Source organism: Erinaceus europaeus, chromosome 8 (genome assembly GCF_950295315.1).
Source record: "Erinaceus europaeus chromosome 8, mEriEur2.1, whole genome shotgun sequence".
Taxonomy (NCBI): domain Eukaryota; kingdom Metazoa; phylum Chordata; class Mammalia; order Eulipotyphla; family Erinaceidae; genus Erinaceus; species Erinaceus europaeus.
Genome location: NC_080169.1, coordinates 66,183,644 through 66,204,067, shown reverse-complemented (window position 1 = coordinate 66,204,067; position 20,424 = coordinate 66,183,644). Strand labels below are relative to the sequence as shown.

Genomic DNA, 20,424 nt, shown 5'->3' with positions numbered 1-20,424 from the left:
TCACTCACCCCTTACCAGGAGAATTGGTTTGGCCCTTGCTAGTTTCGCGCCTCTCTTTCTCCCCGCCCCCAATGCTACATAGTAGTTTCAGAGTTCTGGCACGGCTGCCGGAAGAGAAGGATGCAGGACAGATCTCTGTGGTGATTACTTTGGTTTAGTTTATGAATTGTTGTTCATGAATAAAGAAATACAGCTTCCCGGCCCAGCCGTGTGTCCCTGATCCCTGAGTCTCTGTTTACTGCTGCGAAGCTAGCCCAACCTGCTGGAGCCCCTAACTTGAACAACATATGGTGCCTACAACGTGGGACATGACCTGCCCATCCCCCAGATAAGTGACAATTTGGCTACCTATGCATTATGGCCTTCTCTTCTGCTTGTGAAGAGATCTCCAAAGGCCTCTGCTCTTTCTTCACAAGACTGTTTCGCTATTTCTGGAACATTTATCTCTGGACCACTCTGTGGTTTCCGCCCAACGCCAGCCTGCAGGAGCCCAATGCCAGCCTGCATGAACCAGCTTTCTGCTGCGTGGCACTGGGCATTGGGCGCGGGCTCCCTTCAAGCTGCTCGGCTGCCGGGAGCAGGGCAGCAGACATGGCAGCCCATCATGGCCGCCACCACGGGGCACCTCGACCTGCGCCTTCTGCATGGCTGGCCCACCCGCCCTTCCTGCTATGAAGTCTGGACAGATCCCGGACCGCCTAGAGACCGTGGGCTCCCTGCCGAAACTGGGCCCCCTGGCAGAGATCCCAAACTTGGGTCTGAAGGCAGACGAGCTAAAATACGCAGAGATTTGTCCAGAGATCGCAACCTACAATTCCTAGAAGTGGAGCTGTGCGGGAGGCCACCTCTGGATGGTGACCCCCCCAACAGCTAAGACAGTATAGATCTAAATTCATGTTTAAAATGACATGTCTTTGTAACAAAGGTTTCTCTCCTTGTGTATTAAAGACCATGTTTATGTGTGTATTTAAAGTTTGGTAAACATTAACTTTAAGGTTAAAAGTGTAACTTTAAGGCTATATTCTTACCACACAGAGTTAAATGAAAAAGGTTTTCAATGTAATTCTCATACAGATAAAATTATCTTATATTTAAAGTCTGAGGTAAAAATTAGTTAAAAATCAATATATTTTAACTAAGTTGGTCTAAAAAAAACCTGCACACACCTAGGGTGTGTCTCCATCTTGAATGGGTGTAACAAAAGGTTAAAAAGACGCTGTTGATATGTAAAACTCTCAAATTCCTTCTCAATTAGAAATGTTAGATTGTGCTATGGTTATGCTAATGATTCTCATACATGAGGCTTTTTTTCCCCCATGGTTCTCTGTTTACCTTTCCACATTTTATTGTTTAAACTTTAAACAACCTTAAAATCATACTAAAAAAGACTTCCAATTGTAGTAGAGTTATAATTGTGATAAACTTCTAGCCTGCTACAAGTTTTGTTTCATAGTAAGTAAATTGCAGCTGTCAAGTTCTCTACAGAAAAGCGGAATTCCAGCAGCTGACCTTCCTCATACAACGTTCCACCCCCTGGCATTCTTCTGTGGACATCTGCTTTGGACTGGCATTTCTATCGGACTCACTGGTACACCTCTTGGACACTTTGCAGCTTCCCTTTATGCTGCTGGGTTTCTCAAAGACTGACTGCAGCCAGCTGCCTTAAGACTCTAGGCCTCACCCACCCCCCATGCTAGAAAATGCCCGTCGAGGCAAGTAACGCCCCTCAGAGGCAAAAAAAGGTCCCTCTTAGGCCTTCCCTTGGCAGCACACTGGTTCTTGTTACTCGCTTACATGTTCCTCTATGTTTGTGCCAGTTTCTTTTTTAAAAAAAATGTCTGTACTATACAGGTTTCTGTTCACCCCACACCCCTAATACTATAGTCATTTAGTTAAAAAGAAAAGGGGAAATTGTTGTATGCTTCACATTGGTTTGGTCTCACTCTCCCCCTACCAGGAGAATTGGTTTGGCCCTTGCTAGTTTTGCGCCTCTCTTTCTCCCAGCCCCTGATGCTACGTAGTTCCAGAGTTCTGGCATGGCTGCCAGAAGAGAAGGATGCAGGACAGATCTGTGTGGTGATTAGTTTGGTTTAGTTTATGAATCGTTGTTTGTGAATAAAGAAATACAGCTTCCCGGCCCAGCCATGTGTCCCTGAGTCCCTGAGTCTCTGTTTACCGCCGCGAAGCTAGCCTGGCCTGCTGGAGCCCCGAACTTTAATGACAAGAGAGGAGGGGGGAGAGAATGATAGATGCCTGCAGACCTGCTTCACCTCTTTTAAAGCCACTCCCCTGCAGGTAGGGAGCCTGATCCTTGCGCTTCATACCATGTGTGCTTAACCCGCTGCACTACCTCCCAATACCCTATTTTTTCCCTTTTTAAAAATTATTTTATTTATTTACTTACTGAATAGAGACAGAATGGAATTGAATTGAGAGGGACACCTGCAGCAAAGCTGTGAATATTCCCATCTGTCTGTGGGGACCTGGGTCATTGCACATTGTAGCATGGACACACTACCAGCTGTGACACCATCCAACCCCCTCTACATGCTTTTAATTAAAGGTTCTAGTTCTTTGGAGGAGAATCCTCTGAAAGTCTAACAGACAGAGGCATATGAATTTTATTGATGAGTGTGAATTAATTCCTTTGACTTTAACAAGAAGTTTCTGTCCTCTACCGAATTTTTTGTTTTGTTTTGTTTTATTTGGTTTCTTTCTTTAATGTTTTATTATTGACTCAGTGTTGATTTACAAAATTATGAGATAATAGGTATAATTCCATACTGTTCCAACCAGCATATTTCTGTGTCCTCATCACCTCCATTGGAAACTATAGTAGTTCTCCCAAGACCACAGACTTGGGCTATTATTTCTACAACTATGTTTATATCTATTTGCCTATTTTTAAAGAAACATTTCTCTACTGAGTAATTAACTGGGGCCATTTCTCCATACTGGCATTATCAGGGGGGATTGTAAGCGATTTATCAAAACAACATTGAAGACTTTGGCAGCAAGATCCTATTAATTTATCAGATATTCCTAGGTTAGTCTTCAGAGTTAACCTGGATTTTGGTCATTGGCATTATCCAAGCATATCACCAAGGAGAAGTAAGAAGAATAATTAAAATATTATATGCAGAAATGAAGAGAGGTGAGCCATTGATAGAAAATCAATCAGTGAATTTGTGACTTTCAGGATATGATGAAATAATATGGTTAAACTAGCTGAGGACAAAAGATAAAAAAAAAAATATGTGCTTGTCATGTCTGAGATTCAGAGTGCAAACCTGGAATTGCTCTCAGAAAATTGAAATTCTGACTATAACCTGTGGAAATGTGTGAATGGATGTAGATATTAAAGTAATGGCATAGGATACAGAGATTTTTCAAAGACAAGTTAAAGAGGTTGAAATGGGAGTTGCGCCATAGTGTGAATACTGAGGCAACCTAGGAAAACATGACAGCACTTGAGACAGTGGGGAATTCCAGGACTTGAGGGACTATGATTAGTGATTTTGATAAGGATTCAAATAGGCTGAATCCAAATAAGCATGAAGTTTTCCAAAAAAGATCAGAGTAATGGTTAGGAGTTGGATTTGGATTAAGAAGAATTCTGTCTACCCACTTCCTGACACTGAGATAGGACTGTGTGGGTGAATGACTAATATCAATGTGAATGAAACATGCTGTGGTTGTCCCAGAGAATTAACAAATCTCTTTTTAAGCAAGAAGTCACAAAATGGTTAAGATTTTTTATTTATTTCCCATGTGATGGGGGTTTCCTATACTACAAATGAAAAATGAGAAAATGCAAGAAGAGTGTGAGTTAGGTAGGAAGTGTGTGAAGTTAAGGGCAAGAAATCTTAGGGCAGTATGTGAAGAGGATAAGTATGAATTGAGAATAAAAATATACAGGTAGATAGAGTCAATAGGATAAATATATATTGGCAGGAGAGCACATGATAGGCAATTATAAATAGTATCAGGGAAATAAATGAAAGATTTAAGTGGACAAGTATTTGCTATATAATTAGGATCAGATATTTTCATATTATTAAGGAAGTGGTGTACATGTAGGATGGTGTGTGTGTGTGTGTGTGTGTGTGTGTGTTGGGGGGGGTCTTCTGAAATTTGGACCATTGTCTGTGTTATCACTACCAACAGAGATAAAAAAATAATGAAATATCTTAGGTTCAGCGAATATTCAATAAGAGAACCTCAGGAAGTGGGTATTACTGCAATCTAATTTCAAGAAGCAGAAATTCTACCAAAGATTTTTGGTATTTAACTTTCAGAGAAAGGTGTGAAAAACAGGCAAAAGTGGATCTATTTTAAAAAGAGAGTCACAGTGGCTAGAGAAATGTTTCAACTGATAAGAGTGCAGGGCTTGTATGCCTAAGGTTCATGTACCAGAATGTTCTTTGGCTCCTTTCTCTCTTCCTGCTTCATGTGAAAATCTCTCTCATATACAATCAATGAAAAGTGGATCTCTAAAAAATAATAATAATAAGGTCAGAATTATCATCGTGGAAAAACGTCATTGTCTATATTGAAGTAGGCCAAACATCAGTTGTTTGAGAACATATCTAGGAAATTGAATCCTGGTAAATAAAGATTGCTAATTTCCTGAGAGAAGTAACCAATTGCGCCCAACTAGTGAGAGTTTACATTTCTTGGAGATTGTGTGTAGATGAGAGAGAGAGAGAGAGAACATCACATTTTCCATTAAATTTTGCAACTTTAGCACCTCCTTTCTCTACATTTTAGGTTTCTACCTAGAACTCTATACTGAGCTATAATTTTTTAATTCCAAGTAAATACTTGAATACCTCTTTAACTTCTATTTTTTTTAAATATTTATTTATTTATGAGAAAGTGAAAGAGGGCAAAAAGCTAGAGCATAACCTTGAGCATAACCATTTTCAAGGTTATGAAAATGAGCTATCTCCTGGTTGCATTTGTTTATTTATTTATTTATTTATTTATTTATTTATTTATTTTAGGTTAGCAGAAGAAACAGAGGGACTTTGGCGTTCATATATTATTTGGAATTTTGAGAATTAAAGCATTGCCCGCATTACCCTCATTACTGAGAGAGGATAGCAGATAAGTCAAGAGAACTTAAAATCTACTTCTTCAGAAAGGGACTGGGTGGATTATAAATGCTTGGAACTGTGTTAAATTACATAATAACCTTCCAGATAAAGTGACATCAGGAGACAAGTGAGAAGAAATTTGTCTGCTCCTGTTTTCCAAAACATGTTTTTAAGTTTATAAGCTAAGCTCTATTTCATTAGATAGGTTATAATTCTTGAGCACACTATACAAACAAGTAAATACTTGTTATAACAGTTACCTGAAAAGTGGCTAGCAGTTTTGCTATGTTAGCTCTTGATTTAGAAATAATATCTAATTATTTACATGTAACTATAAAAGTCATTAACTGAAGGGCCAGGCAGTGGTTGTCCTGCGAGAGCACTCATATTATGATGTGCAAGGACCTTGGTTGAAGCCCATGCTCCAACATGGCAAGGGAAAAGCTTCACAAGTGTTGAAGCAGTGCTGCAGCTGTCTCTCTTTATTTCTCCCTTGTCATATCCTTTTCCATCACAATTTCTTTTTGTCTCTATCAAAAAGAATAAAAGAAAAAAGGGGGGAAAGTAGCCACTAAGACTGGAATATTCTTTGTGCAGGGACCAAGCCACAATGATAACCCTGGTTGCAATAAAAATTAATTTAAAAAAAAAAGGATTACCAGACAAACATGAAAAATGGTGCAGAAATAGATTAAAATAAAAACTATTTCTATATTTTAGGGAAATTTAAATAAACATTACTTGATTCAAGCATGTAACTGAAAACAAATCTTTTTATGGGGGGTTGGTTTTAACTGAGAAACACCAAGCTGCTTTTTCCTTTGAACTAGTAGAAAGTCAACAATACAAGGGATAAGATGCTATGGAAGGGCAAAGCATGGGGTGTATTCCTTTTTTTCCCATAATTTATTGCTTCTTTCCTTGCAGAAAAAAAAATTGGTTAATTCACTAGTCCAGAATTTAAAATACTTATTTTTTTCTTGCCACTAATACCAAAAATATGCATTCTGAATCACCTTTACTGCTATGGAAGATTTTTTTTTTCTCCAATAACAAAGAAGAATCTCATGGCATTTAATGATCATAATTTTTTTTTGAAAAACATTGTGTGGCAATGACTGGATATTTATTTGTACTGAGAAGATAGGAGTAGGATACTCCCTTAGAAACTACAAAAAATGCTCAATCACTGATGATAATGGAAATACAAATAAAAATCACAAAATGATACCACTTTACAACTGTGAAAATATCACACATTAGAAAGACAGAAACCCCAAATAATGGAGAGGCTGTGGGGGGACCCTCCTACATTGCTGATGGGGATGTAAGTTTGTCTAACCCTATTGAAAAACAGTCTGGAGATTTATCATAACTCTAGAAATCATGGTACTTTATGGTCTAGTAATCCCTCACTGGGGATTTGCCGAGGGAAAACTAAAATTGAAAAGACCTATGCACACCAGTGTTCATAGTTGGACTGTTTATAATAGCCCAAGCTTGGAAATAACCCAGATTACCACCCCCCTCCAAAAAAAAGATGAATGGCTACTCAAGTGTGGTAAATATAAAGAATGGAGTATTATACAGCTGTTAAAATGAACGAGGTCATCTCCTTTGTAGTATTGTGGTCAGAACTTGAAGGCGTCGTCGTGTTGCTTAAGAAAAGCCAGAAAGAGAAACACCAATACCAAATGATTCCATCTGTAGATTGAATTTAAGAACAAAGAACAGTAAGGGGATATATAAAGTGAAACTTGGACTGGGTGTAGTATATTGCACCAAAGTTTCCTTTCTAGAGCAGAAAGGAAAGGGTCATGATGAAGGGACATTGGGATCTTGCTGTGTCTCTAAGACACCAATGAAGGGGAGACAAGAGAGTGTGCCTGTGTATTAAGACTATACTGTAAGCCATTAACCCCCAAGTAAAATAATTTTTTAAAAGTGTTATGATACCTACAACATCAAAAAATCTAATTTCAATTTAACTAAGTAATTTTTTTTTTTAAAAGTGTAGAGTATAAAAGTTGCATATAAAATTTAAATAGCGGGAGTCGGGCGGTAGTGCAGTGGGTTAAGCGCAGGTGGCGCAATTGCAAGGACCCGCAAAAGGATCCTAGTTCGAGCCCCCGGCTCCCCACCTGCAGGGGTGTCACTTCACAGGCAGTGAAGCAGGTCTGCAGGTTTCGATCTTTCTCTCCCCTTCTCTGTCTTCCCCTCCTCTCTCCATTTCTCTCTGTCCTATCCAACAACAATTTAAGAAAATTTTAATAGCAATATATATACTAAAATTAATTACTTGGATCAATGAAGAAATCCTTTACTTCATTCAGAAAATGATAGGCATCTGCTCTTCCAGCTACATCCTTATCATAAGGTTGACTGACCTGTGTCCCAGGAACAGAATTTTCAGGCAAGTAAAGGGGGTCAATTAGCATCTGAATGTTTACTGCAGTGTGTGGGAACACTGAAGACATAACACAGAGACTTTTAAGTAAAACCAAATTAAATATGAGTGACCAACCATACCAACAATCATTCCATGTATATTCCCCTCTAATGAGACAGTAAATTTAGAATTTTGAAAAAATTTTATCTGAAACTCAGTCTCTGGGCTTTTAACATTTAGCTCACATTTTAACACTAATATTTTTATTGTACAACTTAAAGCAAATTTTAAAGCAAGAACAAACTGAAATTTCAGCTTTACTTCACTTGTAACAGCTAGTAGAAAGAATGGTCATTTTAGTCAACAGACGGTTTCATTAATTTTCTACTTCAGTTTATTGAATATTTCAATTAATTTCCATGTTCTCATAAGCTATGTTTTTGCGTAAAAATTTGCTATACTGAAATCTAAAACATTATTTGAAAAAATAGTGAAACATCCTTTCTGCATTAATCTACTTAATTATTTTCATTGCTTTTATTTTTCATTAGAAAGAATAGTGACTGTTTTTAGTTAACTTATGATTCATTGTAAATTGCATTATAATGTACCTCTAGAGCAAAAAGTAGAAAAAAGGCATATCCTGTAACTCACTACCAGAGTATGTAGCATGACTAAAAGGCAATATAAATATATACAAACTGTTCCAATCTTTAAACAAAATCATAAATAAATAAATATTTCACATCGGCATTTTGTTACATATCAGGGGAAATTTTATGAAGCAAATTAAGACTCTAAAGAGGAAAAAATGTATTGTGCTGTTAGAAAACCTTCAAAATGAAGTGTTGAGCTATTATTACTTAAACATTTGTTCACTTATACATGCTCAGGCAGACATATACAAGAAGTGAGAATGAGACACTAAGAGAGACATATAAATTGAATTAAAAAGTTTGCAGCAGGAATATGATTTTAACATTTACATTTTTATAAGCAAAGGCTGAACAAAACTGTGCACATTAACAAAATCTTGAAGATCTTCATATTTAGACCAGCTTCCTTAATGCCCAGAGCAATACCTATCAACAAATACATGACATTGGCTATTTATACAAATCCAGTCATAAGAATTAAGCCAATGGGTCAATAAATTGTTACTCAACCCTGAAAGCAATTGTTTTATTGTGTTTAATTGAATGATGATGTGTGCAGGTCAGATTTCAGCTTCTGTGTCTGTTTCCTATACATATTTATCGAGATTATCAGATAAATTAGGTGTATTATATATCATCAGTGTTAATTATAAATATTTAAAGTTGATGTGTGGTAACCTATGGAATTGTTTGGGCAAGCAGATCAGCTGTAATTTGCATGTTAATCCTCTTTACTTTTTAATAGAATAAGCAATTGTGACTCTTTTTTTCTATTTGCAAACTCTAAAGTAACTAAGCCACCACTCGGTTATTTTCTGAGCACCATGAGCTATGTACTTATTGTATAATGTTGATATCTATGGAGCTCCAAAGGGCAGCAAGAACCAGTGCTAGGTTGCTTGAGAAATGAAAAAGCTTATGGAGGGATTATAATCACTACAACACAGTAAAGTGAGTCATTTATTTCTGTAAAACATTAGAATGTTTCTCTCCTTCTAGTACTAAAAATACATCTACTAAGAAAATAGCCAAGAATTACTCAACATTATGCAGGAAAAATACCTGTGGTGTAAATTTAATATGTACTATTATTTTTTACGTAGTAGTATCAATCTTTTATCATTAAGATTGGGATGCAACACTAATTTTTTCTAATTCAAATATCACTTTATTGAGGAAATGTTGATTTTAATATATGCAATAGTTATATATATATATACATATTTAATATATGCAATTATTAATGATGAATTTCAGGGGCCAAGCAGTAGCACACCTGGTTAAGTGCATGCATTACGGTGCACAAGGACCTCAGTTCAAGCCCCTCGTCCCCACCTGCAGGAGGAAAGCTTCATGAGTGTGAAGCAGAGCTGCAGGTATCTGTCTGTCTCTTTCTCTATTTCCCCTCTCGTCTCACTTTCTCCTTGTCTCTACCCAATAATAAGTAAATACAAATATTTAAAAATGAATTTCATCATTAGCTTAAAGATATCCCAGTTAATAAACTTGACAGTGCAGGAAAGAGATGAAATATGCTCAAAAAGTAATAACAGAGGGCTGTGAATATAGTGAAATGGTAGTGCACCAGATTTTCATTCCTTTAACCTCAAAAGTCCCAGGTTCACTCACCCAAACCACCACCTGAAAATGCTGAATAGCAAGAGAAAGGTCTCTTTCTCTCTTTCTGATGCTTTACCTATCTTTCTCACATAATATAAATGCATAAACACATATATAAATAAGTAAATAATTTAAAGGAGAAATAAAGAGGAAACATTCCTGTTGCTGAGGACTTATTCTGATGCAGTCTCCGCCCCCAGGTTTTTCTATGCTCCGCTAAATCCTAGAGTGCCCCCTTTCAACCAATCCTGGCTCCGCCCCCAGGTTTTTCTATGCCCTGCTAAATCCTAGAGTGCCCCCTTTCAACCAATCCTGGCCCTACACGTCACCCCTGGTTGTCGCCCAATAAAAAGCCCCCTCACCCCTCCCCTCTCTCTCTCTGGGCTCTTGGCCTCTCCCTCTCTGAGATCTCGCTCCCTGCTCTCCTCCCGTGGTCGGCCATTGCTGGCTGGCTCCACGTGGTCTGAACCAAACCTCCCCCCCCATCCTATAATAAAGATCTGTGTACCCCTTTGCTCTGGACGTCCGCTCTCTTCTCCGCGGTGCAGCCCGACACCAGACTGCCTCAACAACATCTGGTGCCCATCGTGTTCCGTACCCACACCACGCCCGGCCTGAGGTCTCCGAAACCGCCCAGACACAGGTAAGTGGCATCCGCCCACTTCTGTGGCCCCGCGTTTCCCTCCACCATGGGATTTTTTCCGTTTTATGAGGAGGTGTCCCAGACATTCTATCCTTCTCTCCTGGGACAGGCTTTCGATCTCAGAGACGCTTTAATTTTTGCTACACCATGGGTTCTCATGGCTATATTTACTATTTTCAGGATATGTACAAGGCCTCCTGCCAAAAGGTTAAGTGACCTTGAGGCTGAGATACAGGAGTTAAAGGATATTTGCTTAGGACTTAAACACCCTAAGCAATCTGCAGTCAGCCCCCAAACCACTGCCTCCGGGGACACTTGTTCGGTTTCTCCTGCGGCAGCTTCCGCTTCCACGACCCATCCCCCCACTGCCCCTGAAGACACGTGTTTTGCCGCTCCTTTGACCCCTCCCCCAGCTGTCCCCACAGACACGTGTTCGGCTCCTTCTGCAGACAAGTGTTCGGTCCCTTCTGTGGCAGACACGTGTTCAGTTCCTTCTGCTTCTCTGGCCCCTCCCCCTGCTTCCCCTGAGGCTTCCGGTTCTCTAGCCCCTCCCCCTGCCGTTCCGGTTTCAGCTCCGCCCCCGGCCCCTGCCGCGGCGGTTTCAGCTCTGCCTGCAGCTTCCGTTTTCCTGACCCCGCCCCTGGCCCCTGCTGCCGCGGTTTCAGCTCCGCCTGAGGCTTCCTTGTCCCTGACCCCGCCCCCTGCTGATACGTCACCATTAAGGGACCTAGTGACTGAGATACGAGAGCTAAAGGATATTTTTTCAGCACTTAAGGATTTTAAACCATGTGCAGTCCACCCCGGGAGCTCCGTCCCCGTAGATATGCGTTTAGTCTCCCCTGCAGCCACTACAGCAGTTTCTACTGAACTTTCCACTTCTGTAGCTCCCTCTCCCACGCCATCGGACCAAATCCACACATTCCCGGTAAACTTGGCCCCTTCTAAACAAAACCCTCAGCCGTGGCAGCCATATTCCTCGAAAGAACTTGGAACGCTCAGGCAAGCAGTCAGGGAGGACGGTATGCACTCTCCATGGACCAAGTCCGTTTTGAGAAGCTTTTACCAGCATTTAAATATACCACAAGACTGGAAAGAACTGGCTCGTGCTGCACTCCCAGACCCACTCTATCTTCAGTGGCAGGCATGTTTCCGCGATGAGTGCTCTAGGCAATCGCAGGAAAATAGTAACAAACAGGTAGAATGGAATTTTGATGCTTTGTTTGGAGCAGGAGCTTATGAATCTGGAGCTCAGCAGGCAGAAGCCAGGTTTCCAACTGGTTATTTTGAACAGGTACGCATCTGTGCAACACAAGCATGGGAAAGGGTGACCACACCTGATGTAGATCCATCAGCTCCCATTAACTCTTTTCACCAAGGCTCTGATGAGTCATTGGCAAGCTTCATCTCAAGGGTGAAGAGAAGCTTAGAGAGAAAGGTTTATAATCCTGATGTCCGCACACTACTCCTGCGCTCTATTGTCTGGGAAGGCATGACACCACAATTCCGTCAAGTATGCCTTAATCTTAAACACCTACACGCAGATAATTGGATTCTAGCGACACAGGAACTTACGTCAGGCAATTATGGGACACCCGCTACGACGCAGGTCTATGCAGTTGCCCCACGTAAGCAAAACGGGGCCTGCTTTCAGTGCGGTCGCCAAGGACATTGGCGTAACCAATGTCCTGATAAGTTGCGACCACACCTCCAGTCAGGGAAACCATGCCTCCAGCCAGAGCAACCCCGCTTTCTGTCAGGGAGCCAGAGACCACGTACTGTTTGTCCAAAATGTCGTAAGGCGTTTCATTGGAAGAGAGATTGTTGGTCCCAATTTCATAAAGATGGTTCGCCCCTGAATAGTACAAATTCGGGGCCTGAGATTTTGTGGACCACTCCTGTTTTAGAACAAGGTCACCCTTCTATGACAGTAAAGATAGGCAACATTCCTTTTAAATATTTGATTGACACGGGGGCAGCAAAGACGATTTTAAGGCAAGAAGAGGTTCCCCAAGATTGGGAACTCATCCCTGGACCCAGTTTACATGGAATAGGAGGGATGACGAGAGCAATTTACACATGAGACTCGCTTATGTGGGAAGACCCAGAAGGTTCTACTGGACACTTCCGCCCTTTGGTAGCTAATATTAGCACCAACTTACTGGGAAGGGATCTTCTGGAATGTCTTAATGTTAGGATATCCACAGACGCCTCTGCAGAGCGTAAAACTCATTCCCGCGATACCAGGTTTATTCAGCACCCCCAATACTAAATGCCACTGTTTGTAGCCAAACACCCCACTTAAGCTGGCTTTCTAATGAGCCTGTCTGGGTGGAACAGTGGCCTTTACCTAGGGATAAGCTAAAAATTTTAAAAGAGCTCGTCCGAGAGCAGTTGTCCTTGGGACACATTCGTCATTCTCGAAGCCCATGGAATACTCCTGTCTTTGTGATTAAAAAGCACTCGGGAAAATGGCGCCTCCTTCAAGATCTCCGTGCAGTAAATAAAACCATGCAGGTCTGGGGCTCCCCCCAAAGGGGTTTGCCTCTTGCTTCTGCAATTCCCACGGGAATTCCAATCATAGCTATTGATATACAAGATTGTTTTTTCTCTGTCCCCTTGCATCCGCGAGATTGTAAACGTTTTGCCTTCTCTGTTCCGTCTATTAATAATGCCAGTCCCGCTGATAGATTTGAATGGGTGGTGCTGCCCCAGGGTATGGCCAATAGTCCTACGATTTGTCAGGAGGCTGTTAAATCTGCCCTTGTCCCATATATTCATAAGGGCCTTAATATTTTTCATTATACAGATGATATTTTAATATGGGGAAAATCAGATACAGATCTCTATGCCTTACGTGATTTTCTCATTCCTGCATTAAAGAAAAGCGGCCTTAATGTAGCCCCTGAGAAGATACAGCTAATCCCTCCAATATCCTTCCTAGGTTCAGAGATTTCTCTAACGCAAATTCGTCCCTTAAAACCTAATGTTACCTTCCCTTCTAACCTTACTCTTGCTTCTTTACAAAGTTTTCTAGGAAATTTAAATTGGCTTAGGCAGTATCTCTATCTGCCCACAAGCTGCCTCCAACCACTGTTTGACCTGTTGAAAGGAAACAAACAGCCCTCTTCAAAACGTAAGTTAACTCCTGAGGCCTCCTTGGCACTGGAAAGGGTTAACCAGGCCCTCCAGGACATGCACCTTGTTCGATTCTCCCCCTCCTCTCCGGTAAACCTTCTAATCTTCAACTCCACCCCCACAGTAGTAGGGGCACTGTGGCAAGACCATGGGGTTCTCGAATGGCTTCACACGCCAGTAGGAGGAGCTCCAAGACTCCTCACTGAGATAGATGCGTTAGCATTCATGGTTCGCCAAGGGAGAAATAGGTCTGTGCAGGTCTTAGGGAAAGAACCGGATTTAATCATTCTGCCCTTTTCTCTCACAGATACAGAGTGGCTTATACGCCATCATTCCCGCTTTGCCATAAGCTTCGTGGGGTTTCCAGGACAAATAGATAACCATTTTCCTTCTAATAAATTGATAGCTTCTTTACCTCTTCTGCCTCTACTAGCACCTAAACTTTTCTCTCGGGATCCCATTCCCTCTGCTCCTACAATCTTTACTGATGGCGGAAAAAGGGGAGCTGCTGCCCTTATATATTACCCAGACAAACAATCTCCTACACCTCTCTTTACTGAGCTTCCTGATAATTCCCCTCAGTACAAAGAACTTTATGCTGTTTTTCTTGCACTAAAAGCTGTACCAGAATCCTTCAACCTTTTTTCTGACAGTGTGTATACTGTTAACTTACTTCCATGGCTTGCTCGTTCGTATGTGAAAATTGATGACAACCCACTTTCCCCTCTCTTGATTCAAATCACCTCTATGCTCTGTTCTCGAACCCAACCACTGTATATTCAACACCTTCGCTCCCACAGCCCTCTTCCTGGTTCCCTGTCTGAAGGGAATGCCGCAGTTGACCGCCTTGCCTCCACAGGAACTTTCCCAGTCTCTGTCTCTGATCCTGCTAATTTTCATTCTCTAACCCATGTTAATCTTAAAGGCCTTCAAGCTCGATTCCCTGATGTTCCTGTATCACAGTTAAAACATATCCTCGCTACATGCTCTTCTTGTGCAAGTCTCATAAAGACACCTGCTATCCAGACCCTTGGGGTTAATCCCCGAGGTTTAAAAGCTAATGCTATTTGGCAAATTGATGTCACCCACATACCAAACTTTGGCAAACAAAAATATGTGTTTGTCTCAATTGATACCTTTTCTAAATTTATGTGGGCTACAGCTCAGACAGGAGAAAGTGCTAAAAAGCTTGTAAGCCATATGCTCTTTTGTTTTGCCGTTATGGGGGTCCCATTATTTTTGAAAACAGACAATGCACCTATGTTTACAAGTAAACAATTTAAAGATTTTTGTTCCCTCTGGAATATTACTCATACCACGGGCATTCCCTACAATCCACAGGGACAAGGCATTGTCGAGAGGGCCCATCAAACTCTGAAAGCTCAACTAAATAAAGATAAAGGAGGAACATATCCCCCAAATATCCAGCTAGCAAAAGCCTTAACTACGTTAAATATCTTTAATATTTACAATAACTCAGCCTTACCCCCTATTATTCTTCACTGGCAAACACCATCTACCCTCCCATCTATTAAGGTCAAATGGAGAGACCCACTCGATAAAGTTTGGAAAGGGACTGACCCATTATTGACCATGGGAAGGGGTTTCGCATGCATTTTCCCTCAAAATTTCTCTAAACCTGTCTGGGTTCCTGCCCGCCATGTCCGACAATACCCGCAGGATGGCGCTGTTATTCCTGAAGAACAAGAAATAACACAAGAGGACCAGATGCAGGATACATCCCAGGATCCATAATATGGCATTGCAGAACCTACAAAAGTTGGCTCACAGAGCCCTCTCTCCTACCCCTTCCCTGAATGTCTTATGTTATGAATGGCCAGTTGTGTTTTGTGAGTGAGTGTGCTGAATGACCAAAAATTTTTTGTATGACCCATCTGCTCAGAAGTACTCTAAATGTTAAAACCATTGTTACTAACATGCATTAACTCTCTAAGTAACCTGAGTCTGCTTATAGTCCAAAGTCAATTATAGTAAACCTCTAACTTGTTACAAGTTTTATTGTTTTTCACAAGTAAGTGATTACAGCTATCAAGCCTTCATATGAGGAATCATCTGTTCATACGGTAAGGTATTAAACTGTAAGAAGTTCCTCCATATCCAACCTATGTGAATTAGCAACATTCACATATTCTTGTAAACTTAACTGGTGTATCTTGTCTTGCCACCATAGGCCTGCCTTTGTCAGCCAACAATTTAAAGATGTTTCTCTTTATAACATCACCCATGCCACGGACATCCTTTACTACCCCCAAAGACAAATGGCTGTTCCCCTGGACATCACATTCACTGACTGCTTCCCTTAGACTTGAGATATGATCCTAACTCTTCATATCAATGGATACATTCCCCCTTCCTTACCTGTATACCCTTAGTTGTGAGACCCTAGCTTGTTTTACTTCTTCTGCTCACAATAGGTCCTATAATTCTTTTTTTTCAACATTTTAAATTTATTTATTAGTGAGAAAGAGAGAAAGAACCAGACTCACTCTGGTACATGTGCTGCCAGGGATCAAACTCAGGACATCATGCTTAAGAGTCCAAGGCTTTAGTCACTGCATTACCTCCCGGACCACAGTCCTATAATTCTTAACCAGCTCATGGCCTTTTGCAGCAACAGATTGATGCCATAAAGATGCAACCTATACAAAGTCACTATCATAGGCTGGACATGGCAGAATATTGAGTTGCTGTGGAGGATTTGCCCCCCTCCATCAGAACGTCCACCATGTAGAGGGCTGGCTAGCCAATGACGGGTAAGAGGAAACTAGTGCTATCCAGTCAACCTAAGACAGGGCATCTGGTACTACTGGGCAAAAATGACCAGGTGTTCCAATGACGGGTAAGACGGAAGGCTGATCCCCAACCTAAGACAGGCACAGTCCACCCTGCCACAAAACAAAGTCCGCCAAACATCAAAACATGATATAAGACAGGGGGACATGTGGGGAGCCACATGTGCCCTCAAGGTTGCTATTGGCATGGCCATAGAGTTTATGTTAAAAGATAGTTCCTGGGAATCGGGTGGTGGCGCAGCGGGTTTAGCAAGAACTGGCTTGAGGATCCCAGTTTGAGCCCCCGGCTCCTCACCTGCAGGGGAATCACTTCACAGGCGGTGAAGCAGGTCTACAGGTATCTTTATCTCCCTCTGTCTTTCCCTCCTCTCTCCATTTCTCTCTGTTCTATCCAACAACCACAATATCAGCAATAACAACAATATAATTACAACAAGAACAACTAGGGCAACAAAAGGCAAGATACAAAAAAAAAAAAAAAAAAAAAGGGATAAGATAGTTCCCGCTTCCCTACACCTTAGAGTCTTTGTTAAAAGATAAGGTCTTTTCCCCCATGAATCACCCAGGACCTTCCAGATAAACGGCTGACTACCATGACAAATAATATAAAATGTAATCATAAATGAATAGGAAAGATACATCCCCCAATACTCAGTTGGTCAAGGCACCAAACCTCTTCTTCTATAAAGCATTCAAATCAGATGCCCTGCTAACCACGAGAAGCAGATTGTGTTTCTTTCACAGGAATCCCAGAAAAACCATCTGAACCCCTGCACACCCTGACGTCACTCACTAGATGGCACGACTACCGTGGCACACCCCCCGAAACCCTAGATGTCACTCAACGCGATCTGAAGAATCTGATTCGCAGACTCCAAGGACAGAACCTTTTTACTGCCTGTCTGCCTTTCCTGCTTTTGCTTTGACCTGTCATGTTTTGGCGGTTCCAGCTCACAATCTACAGAAAAGCAGAATTCCAGAGGCTGACCTTCCTCATGCAGCATTTCATCCCCTGCCATTTCTCCCCCAGTCGCCTACTTTGGACTGAGACTTCTATCGGACTTGCTGGTATACCCTTTGGACACTTTAGACAATTTTACAGCAGCTTCCTTCCCTTCACGTTGCTGGTTTTTCATAGACTGATCCTGAGTAATTCATAGACTTTACAGACTGTTGCCTTGAGGACTATACAATGCCAAATAGCCCCTCTGTTTGGTGGGTCATGCCTCCCGCCTCCCCCTCATTATGTACCCTTGCCCCTTTCCCCACCCAAACAGGGAATGCTCCTTTACACACCAATCCTTCCCTTCACACCACACTGGCTTTTACTTCTCCCCTTCGTGTCCCTTCCTATTTTGTTATGTCATGTAGGCTTATGCCCAAAAGGTTTCTGCCCCATGATAGTCTTTTATAGACTTTGTACATCTTATGCTATTACTAGGTAGAAAGATAGAAAAGATGTAGAGATATTGTGAAGAGATGGTTGAGCAGGCTGCGCTTAAACCTATGAGATGAGTCTCTCCAGGTAAGTCTCTCTCTCTAAAGAGGGGTTGAGCACAGGAGGACGCATAAATCTCACAAGGTTGGCAGCCATTTAAGCCTTCCCTCCTCCACAGAAAGTCCTACATCTTCCCACCCAAGCATGGCATTCCTCTAAAACATTTAAGCCTGCTCCATTTTTCTTTACTGTGTCCATTTAGATATAAAGGGATAGGAGGAGATGTTGCTGAGGACTTATTCTGATGCAGTCTCCGCCCCCAGGTTTTTCTATGCTCCGCTAAATCCTAGAGTGCCCCCTTTCTACCAATCCTGCCTCCGCCCCCAGGTTTTTCTATGCCCCGCTAAATCCTAGAGTGCCCCCTTTCAACCAATCCTGGCCCTACACGTCACCCCTGGTTGTCGCCCAATAAAAAGCCCCCTCACCCCTCCCCTCTCTCTCTCTGGGCTCTCGGCTCTCCCTCTCTGAGGTCTCGCTCCCTGCTCTCCCCCCGTGGTCGGCCATTGCTGGCTGGCTCCACGTGGTCTGAACCAAACCTCCCCCCCATCCTATAATAAAGATCTGTGTACCCCTTTGCTCTGGACATCCGCTCTCTTCTCCGCGGTGCAGCCCGACACCAGACTGCCTCAACAACACATTCCCAGAGAAAAAAATTTTATATAGATGAGCTGTTGAAGCATCCAAAGTCCTTATATAACAACATATTGTTAGTACAACAATTTTTCAGTGGCTATCTTCCAAAATATATACATTTATCTGTTTATAAATTATTAATATTATATTTTCTACTCATAAAATATCAACAAAATAGAATTAATTTAAAAGTGTAATATTGAATTTTTTTTTTGGCTGACTTCTTGGTGGATGAAATTTTACCTCCTAGTACTAGAAGCAGGCAAATTCATTTGATGTGATTTCCGGCCTCTCACATTTCACTTTCTCTCTCACTATTGCCATATTTTGTGTAAATTTATTTCTTCTTTGGTAAAGAATTTGCACAATTTCAGTCAGTGTTAGAAAAAATACTTTGAAAACTGACTTCTATATGGTTCTGGTAGTAGAACTTGACTTAGATAAAATTCTAGGAAATGTTTGCATTACTGTGATACCATGAAATTTCAGGCACAAACATTAAAAAAAAAGAGTAGTTGGTTAAGCCTCCTCACATATGTTTTAGCATAATTTTCTTTTGTGTAAGATACTAGAAGACAATTCTTCATGTTGTCTTTTTTCTTCACTTTTGTGTCATATATATACTTATAACTTGGACTTTTGTTCTAGATTATTTTTTTCAAGGATTTCTGCATAGTATAAAATAGTGAAAGAGGCAGGGTCTCTTTCTAGAATAGGGTCCTGATTCATTTACTATTCATTATAATAAATATTCATCCACTTTAAGGACCTCATTTAATGCTATTTATAAATTATTTAAATTCAAAAAGTGTCTCCTCCAACTTAACCTACTAAATTGGTGGGTTCACATAGCACTCTTTGCATTGCCTTTGCAATTTGAAACTTAAGGAACTAGTGTGAATTCTGACACTCTGACTGACTTCTGCAGTTTTCTAGAGCAATAATGTCCTTTGCTTTTGATCAATTTTCATTTCTTTCCCAAACCATGAAGCTATAGTAAGCAAAATTCTCACATTGTAAGGTAGGCATGATTGTAGAATTTTCACTTTCTTGTGATGAGAAAAAAATATATATACATATAGTCATTAGAACAGATTTTGATACATAAATCAGAACAAGATCAGAATGTTTAGAAAATAAGAAATTTAGATGTACACTGTGCTTTGGAAAGATACTAATGATACAAACAAATGCCAGTTATTTAGGAACATTGTTAAGGAAACCATTTGCAATTAAATGTACCTGATAATTTAACATCCCCATACATCATTTCCCTCATATATAAAGTTATAGTAATGATCTCAAACCTTTTATGAAGAGTATATGAGGTAATAGAGAAAAAGGAGCATAGTGTAGGATAAATGAGAAACACTCAGTGGATATTTTTTATTGCTTTAGAGTTACTTAGCATACCTCATTAAATAACTCAAAAGTCTAAAATGGAATCTGTTATGTCCTCATATTGTAGACCCCATGGGATTGTGATTTGAATATTTTCGGAAGTAACCTATCCTATTCTGAGTTCTGTTCTACATCAACACTAGCAGCAAGATGCCTACATAATGTTATAAAGATTTCCCTGAAGAATTAAAACATCTTTATACATGTATATGCAGGGATAGCTTATGAACAGCTGGTAACTAAAGAAGATTGCCTGGATTGTGGAATTCGTTCTACACACCCACAATCAAGTAGTTCTTATTTACAAACCTGATTATGTCAACTTCCCACTAAAACAAGCTCCATATAGGAGAGAGTCCAGTCAACTTGGGATGTGGTGCTTCACATTTTGCTTATGTTTATTCCTCCTGTCCTCTTTCCCCTCCATCCACCTTACATCCAGTAAAATCAAGAACATTGTAGAATCAAGAATCAAGAACATTTGACCTTTGGGTGTCAGACATGAAAGTCTGATGTGCTATTCCCCCAGTTCCTAAA

At 40.8% G+C, this 20,424-nt stretch overlaps 1 pseudogene; it reads right to left on the bottom strand.

The window, feature by feature from the left end:
- The window catches only part of LOC132539723 (cadherin-related family member 3-like), a 208,172-nt pseudogene that overhangs the window by 109,721 nt on the left and 78,027 nt on the right, over positions 1–20,424 (bottom strand).